Genomic DNA, 13,347 nt, shown 5'->3' with positions numbered 1-13,347 from the left:
TGAGGATTGAGGATTGTGGATTGGGGAATGAGTATTGAGAATTGAAGATTGAGTATTGAGGATTGAAGATTGAGGGCTAAGGATTGAGGATTGAGGATTGAGGATTGAGGGTTGAGGGTTGAGGATTGAAGATTGAGAATTGAGAATTGGGGATTGATGGTTGAGTATTGAGGATAGATGGTTGAGGTCTGTGTGTTGAATATTGAGGATTGAGGACACAGGGTTGAGGATTGAGCATTGGAGATTGAGGACTGAGGATTGAGGATTGAGGATTGAGGATTGAAGGTTGTGTATTGATGATTGAAGATTGAGGATTGAGGATTGAGTGTTGAGGATTGAGTACGAGGACTGAGGATTGAGGATTGAGGATTGAGGATTGAGGATTGAGGATTGAGTATTGAGGTTTGAATATTGAGTATTGGGTATTGAGGATTGAATATTGAGCGTTGAGGATTGTGGATTGAGGATTGAGGATTGAGGATTGGAGATTGCGTATTGAGAATTGAAGGTCGAGGATTGAGGGTTGAGGTCTGAGGAGAGAGGATAAAGGGTAGAGGATGAGGACTGAGGGTTGAGGATTGAGGTTTGACGACTGAGGATTGAGGATTGAGGATTGTGGATTGAGGAATGACGTTTGAGGATTGGGGATTGAGGATTGTAGTATTGAAGATGGAGGATTGAGGTTTTATCATTAAGGATAGAGGATTGGGTACTGAGCGTCGAGGACTGAGTATTGAGGATTGAGGATTGAAGTCTGAGGATTGGGGACTGAGGATTGACGACTGAGGATTGAGGATTGAGGATTGAGGATTGAGGACTGAGGTTTGAGGATTGAGTGTTGAGCACTGAGGATTGAGGATTGAGGATTGAGGATTTAGGACTGAGTCTTGACGTTTGAGGATTGAGGATTGAGGATTGAGGATTGAGGATTGAGGATTGGAGGTTGAGTATTGAGGATTGAAGATTGAGGGCTAAGGATTGAGGATTGGGGATTGAGGATTGAGGGTTGAGGATTGAGGATTGAGAATTGAGAACTGGGGATTGATGGTTGAGTATTGAGGATTGATGGTTGAGGTCTGTGTGTTGAATATTGAGGATTGAGGGCTCAGGGTTGAGGATTGAGCATTGTAGATTGAGGACTGAGGATTGAGGATTGAAGATTGAGGATTGAAGGTTGTGTATTGATGATTGAAGATTGAGGATTGAGGATTGAGTGTTGAGGATTGAGTACGAGGACTGAGGATTGAGGATTGAGGATTGAGGATAGAGGATTGTGGATTGAGGATTGAGGTTTGAATATTGAGGATTGGGGATTGAGGATTGAATATTGAGGGTTGAGAATTGTGGATTGAGGATTGAGGATTGAGGATTGGAGATTGAGTATTGAGAATTGAAGGTTGAGGATTGAGGGTTGAGGACTGAGGACAGAGGATAAAGGATAGAGGATGAGGACTGAGGGTTGAGGATTGAGGTTTGACGGCTGAGGATTGAGGATTGAGGATTGTGGATTGAGGAATGACGTTTGAGGATTGGGGATTGAGGATTGTAGTATTGAAGATGGAGGATTGAGGTTTTATCATTAAGGATAGAGGATTGGGGACTGAGCGTCGAGGACTGAGTATTGAGGATTGAGGATTGAAGTCTGAGGATTGGGGACTGAGGATTGAGGACTGACGATTGAGGATTGAGGATTGAGGATTGAGGATTAACGTTTGAGGATTGAGGATGGAGGATTGAGGATTGAGGATTGAAGATTGAGGATTGAGGATTGAGGATTGAGGATTGAGGATTGAGGATTGAGGATTGAATATAGAGTATTGAGGATTGATGACTGAGGATTGAGGATTGAGGATTGAGGATTGAGTACTGAGGTTTGAGGATTGAGTGTTGAGCACTGAGGATTGAGGATTGAGGATTGAGGATTTAGGACTGAGGATTGAGGATTCAGGATTGAGGATTGAGGTTTGAATATTGAGGATTGGGGATTGAGGATTGAAGATTGAGGATTCAGGATTGAGGATTGAGGATTGAGGAATGAAGATTGAGGATCGGGGACTGAGGATTGACGATTGAGGATTGAGGATTGAGGATTGAGGATTGAGGATTGAGGATTGAGGATTCAACATTGAGTATTGGGTATTGAAAGTTGAGGATTGAGGATTGAGTGTTGAGGATTGAGGACGAGGACTGAGAGTTGAGGATTGAGGATTGAGGACTGAGGATTGAGGATTCAGGATTGAAGATTGAGGGTTGGGGTTGAGGATCGATGATTGGGGATTGAGGATTGAGGATTGAGGGTTGAGGATTGAGGTTTGAGGACTGAGGATTGATGATTGATGTTTGAGGATTGAGGATTGGAGATTGAGTATTGAGTATTGAGGATTGAAGAATGAAGATTGAGGATCGGGGACTGAGGATTGACGATAGGGGATTGAGGATTGAGGATTTAGGACAGAGGATTGACGTCTGAGGATTGAGGATTGAGGATTTTGGATTGAAGATTGAGGACTGAGGGTTGAGGATTGAGTGTTGAGTATTGATGTTTGAGGATTGAGATTTGAAGATTGAATATTGTGGATTGAGTATTGAAAACTGATAATATAGGATATTCTATTGAGTATTGAGAATTGAGGATTGATGATTGAGTATTGAGGATTGATGGCTGAGGGTTGTGGGATGAATATTGAGGACTCAGTATTGAGGATTGAGGGTTGTGTATTGGTGATTGAGGATTGAGGATTGAGGGTGGACGATTGAGGATTGAGGATTGAGGATTGTGGATTGAGGATTGAAGATTGAGGATTGAGGATTGAGAATTGAGTATTGAGGATTGAGGATTGAAGGTTGAGTATTGAGCGTTGAGGATTGAGGATTGAAGATTGAGGATGAGGACTGAGGGTTGAGGATTGAGGCTTGAGGACTGAGGATTGATGATTGATGTTTGAGGATTGAGGATTGGAGATTGAGTGTTGAGGATTGAAGATTGAGGATTCAGGATTGAGGATTGAGGATTGAGGAATGAAGATTGAGGATCGGGGACTGAGTATTGAGAATTGAAGGTTGAGGATTGAGGGTTGAGGACAGAGGACAGAGGATAAAGGATAGAGGATGAGGACTGAGGGTTGAGGATTGAGGTTTGACGACTGACGACTGAGGATTGAGGATTGTGGATTGAGGAATGATGTTTGAGGATTGGGGATTGAGGATTGTAGTATTGAAGATGGAGGATTGAGGTTTTATCATTAAGGATAGAGGATTGGGGACTGAGCGTCGAGGACTGAGTATTGAGGATTGAGGATTGAAGTCTGAGGATTGGGGACTGAGGATTCAGGACTGAGGCTTGAGGATTGAGGATTGAGGATTGAGGATTAACGTTTGAGGATTGAGGATGGAGGATTGAGGATTGAGGATTGACGATTGAATATTGAGGATTGAGAATTGAGGATTGAGGATTGAGGATTGAGGATTGAGGATTGAAGATAGAGTATTGAGGATTGATGACTGAGGATTGAGGATTGAGGATTGAGCATTGAGGACTGAGGTTTGAGGATTGAGTGTTGAGCACTGAGGATTGAGGATTGGGTATTGAAGGTTGAGGATTGAGGATTGAGTGTTGAGGATTGAGGACGAGGACTGAGAGTTGAGGATTGAGGGTTGAGGACTGAGGATTGACGTTTGAGGATTGAGGATTGAGGATTGAAGATTGAGGTTTGGCGATTGAGGACTGAAGGTTGAGAGTTGAGGATTGAGGATTGATGACGGAGGATGAGGACTGAGGGTTGAGGATTGAGGTTTCAGGACTCAGGATTCAGGATTCAGGATTGAGGATTGAGGATTGAGGATTGAAGATTGAGTATTGAGGATTGAAGATTAAGGATTGAGGATTAAGGAGTGAGGATTGAGGATTGAAGATTGAGGATTGGGGATTGAGGCTTGACGATTGAGGATTGAAGATTGATGATTGAGGATTGAGGATTGAGGATTGAGGGTTGAAGATTGAGTATTGGGGATTGAAGGTTGAGGATTGAGGATTGAGTGTTGATGATTGAGGACGAGGACTGAGAGTTGAGGATTGAGGATTCAGGACTGAGGATTGAGGATTCAGGATTGAAGACTGAGGGTTGGGGATTGAGGATCGATGACTGAGGATTGAGGATTGAGGATTGAGGATTGAGGATTGAGGATTGAGGATAGAGGATTGAGGATTGAGGATTGAGGTTTGAATATTGAGGATTGGGGATTGAGGATTGAATATTGAGGGTTGAGGATTGTGGATTGAGGATTGAGGATTGAGGATTGGAGATTGAGTATTGAGAATTGAAGGTTGAGGATTGAGGGTTGAGGACTGAGGACAGAGGATAAAGGATAGAGGATGAGGACTGAGGGTTGAGGATTGAGGTTTGACGACTGAGGATTGAGGATTGAGGATTGTGGATTGAGGAATGACGTTTGAGGATTGGGGATTGAGGATTGTAGTATTGAAGGTGGAGGATTGAGGTTTTATCATTAAGGATAGAGGATTGGGGACTGAGCGTCGAGGACTGAGTATTGAGGATTGAGGATTGAAGTCTGAGGATTGGGGACTGAGGATTGAGGACTGAGGATTGAGGATTGAGGATTGAGGACTGAGGATTGAGGATTCAGGATTGAAGATTGAGGGTTGGGTATTGAGGATCGATGATTGGGGATTGAGGATTGAGGATTGAGGATTGAGGATTGAGGATTGTGGATTGGGGAATGAGTATTGAGAATTGAAGATTGAGTATTGAGGATTGAAGATTGAGGGCTAAGGATTGAGGATTGAGGATTGAGGATTGAGGGTTGAGGATTGAAGATTGAGAATTGAGAATTGGGGATTGATGGTTGAGTATTGAGGATTGATGGTTGAGGTCTGTGTGTTGAATATTGAGGATTGAGGACACAGGGTTGAGGATTGAGCATTGTAGATTGAGGACTGAGGATTGAGGATTGAGGATTGAGGATTGATGGTTGTGTATTGATGATTGAAGATTGAGGATTGAGGATTGAGTGTTGAGGATTGAGTACGAGGACTGAGGATTGAGGATTGAGGATTGAGGATTGAGGATTGAGGATTGAGTATTGAGGTTTGAATATTGAGGATTGGGTATTGAGGATTGAATATTGTGCGTTGAGGATTGTGGATTGAGGATTGAGGATTGAGGATTGGAGATTGCGTATTGAGAATTGAAGGTCGAGGATTGAGGGTTGAGGTCTGAGGAGAGAGGATAAAGGATAGAGGATGAGGACTGAGGGTTGAGGATTGAGGTTTGACGACTGAGGATTGAGGATTGAGGATTGTGGATTGAGGAATGACGTTTGAGGATTGGGGATTGAGGATTGTAGTATTGAAGATGGAGGATTGAGGTTTTATCATTAAGGATAGAGGATTGGGGACTGAGCGTCGAGGACTGAGTATTGAGGATTGAGGATTGAAGTCTGAGGATTGGGGACTGAGGATTCAGGACTGAGGCTTGAGGATTGAGGATTGAGGATTGAGGATTAACGTTTGAGGATTGAGGATGGAGGATTGAGGATTGAGGATTGACGATTGAATATTGAGGATTGAGAATTGAGGATTGAGGATTGAGGATTGAGGATTCAGGATTGAAGATAGAGTATTGAGGATTGATGACTGAGGATTGAGGATTGAGGATTGAGCATTGAGGACTGAGGTTTGAGGATTGAGTGTTGAGCACTGAGGATTGAGGATTGGGTATTGAAGGTTGAGGATTGAGGATTGAGTGTTGAGGATTGAGGACGAGGACTGAGAGTTGAGGATTGAGGGTTGAGGACTGAGGATTGACGTTTGAGGATTGAGGATTGAGGATTGAAGATTGAGGTTTGGCGATTGAGGACTGAAGGTTGAGAGTTGAGGATTGAGGATTGATGACGGAGGATGAGGACTGAGGGTTGAGGATTGAGGTTTCAGGACTCAGGATTCAGGATTCAGGATTGAGGATTGAGGATTGAGGATTGAAGATTGAGTATTGAGGATTGAAGATTAAGGATTGAGGATTAAGGAGTGAGGATTGAGGATTGAAGATTGAGGATTGGGGATTGAGGCTTGACGATTGAGGATTGAAGATTGATGATTGAGGATTGAGGATTGAGGATTGAGGGTTGAAGATTGAGTATTGGGGATTGAAGGTTGAGGATTGAGGATTGAGTGTTGATGATTGAGGACGAGGACTGAGAGTTGAGGATTGAGGATTCAGGACTGAGGATTGAGGATTCAGGATTGAAGACTGAGGGTTGGGGATTGAGGATCGATGACTGAGGATTGAGGATTGAGGATTGAGGATTGAGGATTGAGGATAGAGGATTGAGGATTGAGGATTGAGGTTTGAATATTGAGGATTGGGGATTGAGGATTGAATATTGAGGGTTGAGGATTGTGGATTGAGGATTGAGGATTGAGGATTGGAGATTGAGTATTGAGAATTGAAGGTTGAGGATTGAGGGTTGAGGACTGAGGACAGAGGATAAAGGATAGAGGATGAGGACTGAGGGTTGAGGATTGAGGTTTGACGACTGAGGATTGAGGATTGAGGATTGTGGATTGAGGAATGACGTTTGAGGATTGGGGATTGAGGATTGTAGTATTGAAGGTGGAGGATTGAGGTTTTATCATTAAGGATAGAGGATTGGGGACTGAGCGTCGAGGACTGAGTATTGAGGATTGAGGATTGAAGTCTGAGGATTGGGGACTGAGGATTGAGGACTGAGGATTGAGGATTGAGGATTGAGGACTGAGGATTGAGGATTCAGGATTGAAGATTGAGGGTTGGGTATTGAGGATCGATGATTGGGGATTGAGGATTGAGGATTGAGGATTGAGGATTGAGGATTGTGGATTGGGGAATGAGTATTGAGAATTGAAGATTGAGTATTGAGGATTGAAGATTGAGGGCTAAGGATTGAGGATTGAGGATTGAGGATTGAGGGTTGAGGATTGAAGATTGAGAATTGAGAATTGGGGATTGATGGTTGAGTATTGAGGATTGATGGTTGAGGTCTGTGTGTTGAATATTGAGGATTGAGGACACAGGGTTGAGGATTGAGCATTGTAGATTGAGGACTGAGGATTGAGGATTGAGGATTGAGGATTGATGGTTGTGTATTGATGATTGAAGATTGAGGATTGAGGATTGAGTGTTGAGGATTGAGTACGAGGACTGAGGATTGAGGATTGAGGATTGAGGATTGAGGATTGAGGATTGAGTATTGAGGTTTGAATATTGAGGATTGGGTATTGAGGATTGAATATTGTGCGTTGAGGATTGTGGATTGAGGATTGAGGATTGAGGATTGGAGATTGCGTATTGAGAATTGAAGGTCGAGGATTGAGGGTTGAGGTCTGAGGAGAGAGGATAAAGGATAGAGGATGAGGACTGAGGGTTGAGGATTGAGGTTTGACGACTGAGGATTGAGGATTGAGGATTGTGGATTGAGGAATGACGTTTGAGGATTGGGGATTGAGGATTGTAGTATTGAAGATGGAGGATTGAGGTTTTATCATTAAGGATAGAGGATTGGGTACTGAGCGTCGAGGACTGAGTATTGAGGATTGAGGATTGAAGTCTGAGGATTGGGGACTGAGGATTGACGACTGAGGATTGAGGATTGAGGATTGAGGATTGAGGACTGAGGTTTGAGGATTGAGTGTTGAGCACTGAGGATTGAGGATTGAGGATTGAGGATTTAGGACTGAGTATTGACGTTTGAGGATTGAGGATTGAGGATTGAGGATTGAGGATTGAGGATTGGAGGTTGAGTATTGAGGATTGAAGATTGAGGGCTAAGGATTGAGGATTGTGGATTGAGGATTGAGGGTTGAGGATTGAGGATTGAGAATTGAGAACTGGGGATTGATGGTTGAGTATTGAGGATTGATGGTTGAGGTCTGTGTATTGAATATTGAGGATTGAGGGCTCAGGGTTGAGGACTGAGCATTGTAGATTGAGGACTGAGGATTGAGGATTGAAGATTGAGGATTGAAGGTTGTGTATTGATGATTGAAGATTGAGGATTGAGGATTGAGTGTTGAGGATTGAGTACGAGGACTGAGGATTGAGGATTGAGGATTGAGGATAGAGGATTGTGGATTGAGGATTGAGGTTTGAATATTGAGGATTGGGGATTGAGGATTGAATATTGAGGGTTGAGAATTGTGGATTGAGGATTGAGGATTGAGGATTGGAGATTGAGTATTGAGAATTGAAGGTTGAGGATTGCGGGTTGAGGACTGAGGACAGAGGATAAAGGATAGAGGATGAGGACTGAGGGTTGAGGATTGAGGTTTGACGGCTGAGGATTGAGGATTGAGGATTGTGGATTGAGGAATGACGTTTGAGGATTGGGGATTGAGGATTGTAGTATTGAAGATGGAGGATTGAGGTTTTATCATTAAGGATAGAGGATTGGGGACTGAGCGTCGAGGACTGAGTATTGAGGATTGAGGATTGAAGTCTGAGGATTGGGGACTGAGGATTGAGGACTGACGATTGAGGATTGAGGATTGAGGATTGAGGATTAACGTTTGAGGATTGAGGATGGAGGATTGAGGATTGAGGATTGAAGATTGAGGATTGAGGATTGAGGATTGAGGATTGAGGATTGAGGATTGAGGATTGAATATAGAGTATTGAGGATTGATGACTGAGGATTGAGGATTGAGGATTGAGGATTGAGTACTGAGGTTTGAGGATTGAGTGTTGAGCACTGAGGATTGAGGATTGAGGATTGAGGATTTAGGACTGAGGATTGACGTTTGAGGATTGAGGATTGAGGATTGAGGAATGAAGATTGAGGATCGGGGACTGAGGGTTGACGATTGAGGATTGAGGATTGAGGATTGAGGATTGAGGATTGAGGATTGAGGATTCAACATTGAGTATTGGGTATTGAAGGTTGAGGATTGAGGATTGAGTGTTGAGGATTGAGGACGAGGACTGAGAGTTGAGGATTGAGGATTGAGGACTGAGGATTGAGGATTCAGGATTGAGGATTGAGGTTTGAATATTGAGGATTGGGGATTGAGGATTGAAGATTGAGGATTCAGGATTGAGGATTGAGGATTGAGGAATGAAGATTGAGGATCGGGGACTGAGGATTGACGATTGACGATTGAGGATTGAGGATTGAGGATTGAGGATTGAGGATTGAGGATTCAACATTGAGTATTGGGTATTGAAGGTTGAGGATTGAGGATTGAGTGTTGAGGATTGAGGACGAGGACTGAGAGTTGAGGATTGAGGATTGAGGACTGAGGATTGAGGATTCAGGATTGAAGATTGAGGGTTGGGGATTGAGGATCGATGATTGGGGATTGAGGATTGAGGATTGAGGGTTGAGGATTGAGGTTTGAGGACTGAGGATTAATGATTGATGTTTGAGGATTGAGGATTGGAGATTGAGTATTGAGTATTGAGGATTGAAGAATGAAGATTGAGGATCGGGGACTGAGGATTGACGATAGAGGATTGAGGATTGAGTATTTAGGACTGAGGATTGACGTCTGAGGATTGAGGATTGAGGATTTTGGATTGAAGATTGAGGACTGAGGGTTGAGGATTGAGTGTTGAGTATTGATGTTTGAGGATTGAGATTTGAAGATTGAATATTGTGGACTGAGTATTGAAAACTGATAATATAGGATATTCTATTGAGTATTGAGAATTGAGGATTGATGATTGAGTATTGAGGATTGATGGCTGAGGGTTGTGGGATGAATATTGAGGACTCAGTATTGAGGATTGAGGATTGTGTATTGGTGATTGAGGATTGAGGATTGAGGGTGGACGATTGAGGATTGAGGATTGAGGATTGTGGATTGAGGATTGAAGATTGAGGATTGAGGATTGAGGATTGAGAATTGAGTATTGAGGATTGAGGATTGAAGGTTGAGTATTGAGCGTTGAGGATTGAGGATTGAAGATTGAGGATGAGGACTGAGGGTTGAGGATTGAGGCTTGAGGACTGAGGATTGATGATTGATGTTTGAGGATTGAGGATTGGAGATTGAGTGTTGAGGATTGAAGATTGAAGATTCAGGATTGAGGATTGTGGATTGAGGATTGAGGATTGAGGATTGGAGATTGAGTATTGAGAATTGAAGGTTGAGGATTGAGGGTTGCGGACTGAGGACAGAGGATAAAGGATAGAGGATGAGGACTGAGGGTTGAGGATTGAGGTTTGACGACTGAGGATTGAGGATTGAGGATTGTGGATTGAGGAATGACGTTTGAGGATTGGGGATTGAGGATTGTAGTATTGAAGATGGAGGATTGAGGTTTTATCATTAAGGATAGAGGATTGGGGACTGAGCGCCGAGGACTGAGTATTGAGGATTGAGGATTGAAGTCTGAGGATTGGGGACTGAGGATTGAGGACTGAGGATTGAGGATTGAGGATTGAGGACTGAGGATTGAGGATTCAGGATTGAAGATTGAGGGTTGGGTATTGAGGATCGATGATTGGGGATTGAGGATTGAGGATTGAGGATTGAGGATTGAGGATTGTGGATTGGGGAATGAGTATTGAGAATTGAAGATTGAGTATTGAGGATTGAAGATTGAGGGCTAAGCATTGAGGATTGAGGATTGAGGATTGAGGGTTGAGGGTTGAGTATTGAAGATTGAGAATTGAGAATTGGGGATTGATGGTTGAGTATTGAGGATAGATGGTTGATGTCTGTGTGTTGAATATTGAGGATTGAGGACACAGGGTTGAGGATTGAGCATTGTAGATTGAGGACTGAGGATTGAGGATTGAGGATTGGGGATTGAAGGTTGTGTATTGATGATTGAAGATTGAGGATTGAGGATTGAGTGTTGAGGATTGAGTACGAGGACTGAGGATTGAGGATTGAGGATTGAGGATAGAGGATGGTGGATTGAGGATTGAGGTTTGAATATTGAGGATTGGGGATTGAGGATTGAATATTGAGGGTTGAGGATTGTGGATTGAGGATTGAGGATTGAGGATTGGAGATTGAGTATTGAGAATTGAAGGTTGAGGATTGAGGGTTGAGGACTGAGGACAGAGGATAAAGGATAGAGGATGAGGACTGAGGGTTGAGGATTGAGGTTTGACGGCGGAGGATTGAGGATTGAGGATTGTGGATTGAGGAATGACGTTTGAGGATTGGGGATTGAGGATTGTAGTATTGAAGATGGAGGATTGAGGTTTTATCATTAAGGATAGAGGATTGGGGACTGAGCGTCGAGGACTGAGTATTGAGGCTTGAGGATTGAAGTCTGAGGATTGGGGACTGAGGATTGAGGACTGACGATTGAGGATTGAGGATTGAGGATTGAGGATTAACGTTTGAGGATTGAGGATGGAGGATTGAGGATTGAGGATTGAAGATTGGGGATTGAGGATTGAGGATTGAGGATTGAGGATTGAGGATTGAGGATTGAATATAGAGTATTGAGGATTGATGACTGAGGATTGAGGATTGTGGATTGAGGATTGAGTACTGAGGTTTGAGGATTGAGTGTTGAGCACTGAGTATTGAGGATTGAGGATTGAGGATTTAGGACTGAGGATTGACGTTTGAGGATTGAGGATTGAGGATTGAGGAATGAAGATTGAGGATCGGGGACTGAGGATTGACGATTGAGGATTGAGGATTGAGGATTGAGGATTGAGGATTGAGGATTGAGGATTCAACATTGAGTATTGGGTATTGAAGGTTGAGGATTGAGGATTGAGTGTTGAGGATTGAGGACGAGGACTGAGAGTTGAGGATTGAGGATTGAGGAATGAGGATTGAGGATTCAGGATTGAGGATTGAGGTTTGAATATTGAGGATTGGGGATTGAGGATTGAAGATTGAGGATTCAGGATTGAGGATTGAGGATTGAGGATTGAGGAATGAAGATTGAGGATCGGGGACTGAGGATTGACGATTGAGGATTGAGGATTGAGGATTGAGGATTGAGGATTGAGGATTGAGGATTCAACATTGAGTATTGGGTATTGAAGGTTGAGGATTGAGGATTGAGTGTTGAGGATTGAGGACGAGGACTGAGAGTTGAGGATTGAGGATTGAGGACTGAGGATTGAGGATTCAGGATTCAAGATTGAGGGTTGGGGATTGAGGATCGATGATTGGGGATTGAGGATTGAGGATTGAGGGTTGAGGATTGAGATTTGAGGACTGAGTATTGATGATTGATGTTTGAGGATTGAGGATTGGAGATTGAGTATTGAGTATTGAGGATTGAAGAATGAAGATTGAGGATCGGGGACTGAGGATTGACGATAGAGGATTGAGGATTGAGGATTTAGGACTGAGGATTGACGTCTGAGGATTGAGGATTGAGGATTTTGGATTGAAGATTGAGGACTGAGGGTTGAGGATTGAGTGTTGAGTATTGATGTTTGAGGATTGAGATTTGAAGATTGAATATTGTGGATTGAGTATTGAAAACTGATAATATAGGATATTCTATTGAGTATTGAGAATTGAGGATTGATGATTGAGTATTGAGGATTGATGGCTGAGGGTTGTGGGATGAATATTGAGGACTCAGGATTGAGGATTGAGGATTGTGTATTGGTGATTGAGGATTGAGGATTGAGGGTGGACGATTGAGGATTGAGGATTGAGGATTGTGGATTGAGGATTGAAGATTGAGGATTGAGGATTGAGGATTGAGAATTGAGTATTGAGGATTGAGGATTGTAGGTTGAGTATTGAGGGTTGAGGATTGAGGATTGAAGATTGAGGATGAGGACTGAGGGTTGAGGATTGAGGCTTGAGGACTGAGGATTGATGATTGATGTTTGAGGATTGAGGATTGGAGATTGAGTGTTGAGGATTGAAGATTGAGGATTCAGGATTGAGGATTGAGGATTGAGGAATGAAGATTGAGGATCGGGGACTGAGTATTGAGAATTGAAGGTTGAGGATTGAGGGTTGAGGACAGAGGACAGAGGATAAAGGATAGAGGATGAGGACTGAGGGTTGAGGATTGAGGTTTGACGACTGACGACTGAGGATTGAGGATTGTGGATTGAGGAATGATGTTTGAGGATTGGGGATTGAGGATTGTAGTATTGAAGATGGAGGATTGAGGTTTTATCATTAAGGATAGAGGATTGGGGACTGAGCGTCGAGGACTGAGTATTGAGGATTGAAGTCTGAGGATTGGGGACTGAGGATTCAGGACTGAGGATTGAGGATTGAGGATTGAGGATTGAGGATTAACGTTTGAGGATTGAGGATGGAGGATTGAGGATTGAGGATTGCTGATTGAATATTGAGGATTGAGAATTGAGGATTGAGGATTGAGGATTGAGGATTGAGGATTGAAG

Source organism: Calliopsis andreniformis, unplaced genomic scaffold (assembly GCF_051401765.1).
Source record: "Calliopsis andreniformis isolate RMS-2024a unplaced genomic scaffold, iyCalAndr_principal scaffold0047, whole genome shotgun sequence".
NCBI lineage: Eukaryota > Metazoa > Arthropoda > Insecta > Hymenoptera > Andrenidae > Calliopsis > Calliopsis andreniformis.
The sequence above is the reverse complement of the archived record's forward strand: the minus strand, read 5'-3'. Positions refer to the sequence as shown.